Source organism: Rhincodon typus, chromosome 8 (genome assembly GCF_021869965.1).
Source record: "Rhincodon typus isolate 14 chromosome 8, sRhiTyp1.1, whole genome shotgun sequence".
Classification (NCBI taxonomy): Eukaryota; Metazoa; Chordata; class Chondrichthyes; order Orectolobiformes; family Rhincodontidae; genus Rhincodon; species Rhincodon typus.
The window spans coordinates 83,669,732-83,674,391 of record NC_063339.1 but is presented as its reverse complement, the minus strand read 5'-3'; the positions used below and the strand labels follow the sequence as shown (position 1 = coordinate 83,674,391).

Sequence of the window (4,660 nt, the reverse complement as noted above, 5' to 3'; positions counted from 1 at the left end):
CCAGGACCCGGGTTTGATTCCAGCCTTGGGCGACTGCCTGTGTGGAGTTTGCACATTCTCCCCATGTCTGTGTGGGTTTCCTCCGGGTGCTCCGGTTTCCTCCCACAGTTCAAAGATGTGCAGGTTAGGTGGATTGGCCATGGTAAATTGCCTGTAGTGTTCAGGGAGGGGTAGATTAGGTGGGTTATAGGTCTGGCAGGGATGCTCTGAGGTTCGATGTGGACTTGTTGGGCCGAAGGGCCTGTTTCCACACTGTAGGGATTCTCTGATATGGTCCCAGAGCGTTGAGCATATCCCAGCATATCGTTCTTCAAGGATAGTAGGAACTGCAGATGCTGGAGAATCTGAGATAACAAGGTGTAGACCTGGATGAACACAGCAAGGCCAAGCAGCATCAGAGGAGCAGGAAGGCAGACGTTTTGGGCCGAGACCCTTCTTCAGAAATGGTTTTGAAGTTTTGATCAGGCTGCTTTTAAAATTGGTTTAATGAGACTGCACCATTCCTGGAAACACTGCAACACCAGGACGATGCATAGAGTGGATGGAGCAAGCTCTTATTCCAACTCCCTGCTCCAAAAATCAGCTTAATATAGGGTCCTTAAGTAAAGGCCATATCAGATATTAAAGCTGATAAGAACAGGACAATTTTTTTATTTAAAAAGAATGTACATTGTTCATAAATATACAAAAGAAATAGACACATTTGCAGACCTACCCGGTCATGGTAGCCGCTCTGGGTTACCCTGGGGTACACACACCAACTAAAGGAAAAAAAAAGCAAAAAAAGAACTCCGGCGGTCATCTCTGCCCGTAGTCATAGTTGGCCCCCTGACCAGTTGGAGGAGACGCCAGCTGGGCCCAGTTACTGAGTAGGACCCCTGATTAATTTCGGCCGAGGGGGCTTACACGGTGGTCTTTCCCCACCACGCCTTGGCGGCAGCTGCCCCAAGCTTTAGTGCGTCCCTCAGCACGTAGTCTTGGACCTTGGAGTGCACCAGTCTACAACACTCTGTCGGGGGTAGTTCTTTCAACTGGAAGGCCAGCAAGTTGCGGGCAGAACAAAGAGTGTCTTTCACCGCATGGATGGTCCTCCAGGCGCGGTTGATGTTGGTGTCTGTGTGCGTTGCGGGAAACAGCCCATAGGACACGGAGTCCCGTGTCACGGAACTGCTCGGGATGAACCTCGACACAAACCACTGCATTCCCCTCCTGACCTCCTGCGCACAGGCGCACTCCAGAAGGAGGTGATAGACTGTCTCGTCACCCCCGCAGCCACCTCGAGGGCAGCGTGCAGTGGCGCAGAGAGCCCGGGTGTGCATGAATGATCTCACTGGCAAAGCCCCTCTCACCACCAGCCAAGCAATGTCCTGGTGCTTGTTAGAAAGTTCTGGCGATGAGGCATTCTGCCAAACGACTTTGGCAGTCTGCGAGGGGAACCACCCGACAGGATCCACCTCTCCTTTTCCCGAAGGGTCTCAAGGACGCTACGTGCCGACCACTGCCTGGCGGCCTTATGGTCAAAGGTGTTTCCCTTCAAAAATTTCTCCACGCAGGACAGGTGGTATGGGACGGTCCAACTGCTTGGAGCGTTCCGCGGCAGCGAGGCCAAGCCCATCCTTCGCAACACCAGGGACAGGTAGAACCTCAGTAAGTAGTGACACCTAGCGTTTGTATACTGAGGATCTATGCACAACTTGATGCAGCCGCACACAAAGGTAGCCATCAGGGCGAGAGTGGAGTTCGGCACGTCCTTCCCCCCATTTTCTAGGTCTTTGTACATGGCGTCCCTGCGGACCTGGTCCATCCTCGACGCCCAAATGAAGTGGTAGATGGCCCGGGTGACCGCAGTGGCGCAGGTCCGGGGGATAGGCCAAGCCTGCGCCACGTACAACAGTACCGAAAGCCTCTCACACCTGATGACTAGGTTTTTACCCGGAATGGAGAGAGACAGGTGGACCCACCAGCCCAGCCTCTGCCGCAGCTTTGCGATGCGCTCCTCCCAAGTTTTAGTGCACGCCCCAGCTCCTCCGAACCAGACACCCAGCACCTTCAGGTAGTCTGTCCTGATGGTGAAGGGGATGAAGGAGCAGTCGTCCCAGTTGCCAAAGAACATGGCCTCGCTCTTGCCCCTATTGACTTTGGCACCCGAAACCAGTTTTAACTGGCCGCAGATGTCCAACAGCCGACTCACCGACGATCGATCAGTGCAGAAGACGACGACTTTGTCCATGTACAGGGAGGTCTTGAACTGCAGGCCTCCGCTGCCTGGAATCGTCACCCCATTCAGGCTCACGTCCTTCCTGATGGACGCAGTGAAGGCTCCATAGAACACACAAACAAGGCAGGAGAGAGTGGGCAGCCCTGCCTGACTCCAGATCTGACAGGAAAACTGTCTGATTTCCACCCGTTGATCGAGACTACGCTAACAATGTTGGTGTAGAGCAGTCGGATCCAATTGCAGATCCCCTCCCCAAAACCCAATTTGGAGAGGACGTTCCCCCATGTATGCATGAGAGAGCCTGTCAAAGGCTTTCTCCTGGTCCAGGCTGATGAGGCACGCGTCCACCCTCCTGTCCTGCACATAGGCCATCGTATCCCTGATGAGTGTGAAGTTCTCCGAGATCTTTTTGCCCGGCACAGCACAGGTTTGGTCAGGGTGAATCACCGACTCCAGAACAGACCTGACCCGGTTTGCTGCGACCTTAGCCAGGATCTTTTAGTCGACGTTCAGTAATGAGATCAGTCGTCAATTCTTAATTTCTTCCCTCTCCCCCTTCCGCTTGTAAATGAGGGTAATGACACCCTTCCTCATGGACTTGCACGTTTCCCCTGTCTGAAGCGCACTGTCGTACACCTCCAGCAGGTCCTGGCCAACCAAGTCCCACAGAGCGGAATACAACTCGACCGGTAGGCCATCGCTCCCGGGAGTCTTGTTCCTCTCAAAGGACCCGAGGGCTCTGGTCAGCTTGTCCAGGGATAGTGGCCGGTCCAGCCTCTCCCGCGTGCCATTGTCTAAGACCTCCACGATAGACGACAGGAACGACTCGGAGGCCGTGCTGTCTGTGGGCTTTGCGTCGTACAGTCCGGCAAAAAAGGATCTGCTGATCCTCAAAATGTTGGACCGAGACGACGTTACCGAGCCATCGTCTTTCTTCAACCTGCTAAGCACAGAGTTCTCTTTGTGCACCTTCTGAAAGAAGAAACGTGAGCACGTCTCGTCCTGCTCCACGGAGCGTACCCTGGACCGGAAGATGATCCTGGAGGCCTCCGCGGCAAAGAGCGAGGCTTGCTGGCCCCTCACCTCCCGACGATCCTCCTTGACATCGACCCCCATCGACTGCAGAAGGAGCAGGTTCTGCATCCTTTTCTGAAGTCGCAACAGCTTTCCCGCCTCTCTCTCGCCTTCCGAACAGCCTTGAGGAAAAAGAACCTCTTGATGTTCCCTTTGACTGTCTCCCACCAGTCGCCCGGAGACTCAAAGAGCGGTTTCACGGTTCTCCAACCGGTGTACTCCCTCTTGAGTTCCTCGATGTTCTCTGAGGTCAACAGTGTTGTATTGAGCTTCCACGTTCCCTTGCCGGCCTGCTGGTCGTCCTTTAAGCGACAGTCGACCAGCAGGAGGCAGTGGTCAGAGAAGAACACCGGCTCGACGCCTGTGGACCTGATCGAGAACGCTCGGGACACAAACAGGAAGTCTATCCTTGAGCGGATAGACCCGTCTGGCCGCGACCAGGTGTATCTCCACTGCGCTCCGTCTGCAGGAGTGCTGAAGACTTCGAGCAGTTTGGCGTCCTTCACCGTGTCCATCAGGAATCTGGACGTGAAATGCAGTTGAAGTCTCCAGCCAGGATGACCGGTCTGGACGTAGCCAGCAGGGGTGGAAGCCGCTGCAGGACGGCCAACCGTTCTCTCCGTACGGCTGGGGCGTACACATTGATCAGCCTCAGGGGAGCATTCTTGCAAGTGACATCGGCCAGCAGGAGGCGCCCCCCCACCACCTCCTGAACTTGGGAGATGGTGAAGTTGCTTCTTCGCAGCAGAATAGCCAGGCCGGAGGAGGGACAGTCGTTGCCCCCCGACCAAATCGAAGGCCCACGAGTCCAGGCGCCCAACCATTTCCTGTACCTGCTGAGGTGCGGTATCCCACACTCCTGCAGAAACAGGATGTCCGCCTTGATGTTGGTCAGGTTACCGTGGTGCCCTCTCCGAGTCCATTTACCCCAAAGTCCAACCCGTGTGCCAGTCCCTGCAGCCCCATTGTGCGGGCGAGCTGTTGGACATTTCCGGGGCTAAGGAAGCCGTCTGTGCCGCATTCTGTGTTGCTGTCTCTGTCCGGCGTCGCTGGAGCAGGGACAGAGGCAGGAACGTCCGGCTCTGGGTCAGGCTGGGGGCGTGCTGTTTCTTGCTCCCCTCTTGAAGCTCCACTCCTCCCAGCCCCCCGGGGCTCTGGCGCGGGGGGACCCTTTAGGGCCCCAGCAGCGGGTGGCCGGGTGCTGGCAGGAGCCTCTGGATGACCACTGTCACCGGGCAGTGGGGAGCTGCTTTCCTTCTCCCCGGCGACTTTCATCCTCTGCTTTGGGTGTCCTGCCTCCAAGTCCCCTTCGTTGGAGGAGATCTTGTAGCCCCCCTGCAGCTGTCTCTTCCTGCTTGGCGGCTGCAG

At 56.0% G+C, this 4,660-nt stretch overlaps 1 pseudogene; it reads right to left on the bottom strand.

The window, feature by feature from the left end:
* Positions 1–487: 487 nt before the first annotated feature.
* On the bottom strand, positions 488–665 carry LOC125483874 (annotated as a pseudogene).
* Positions 666–4,660: the final 3,995 nt, after the last annotated feature.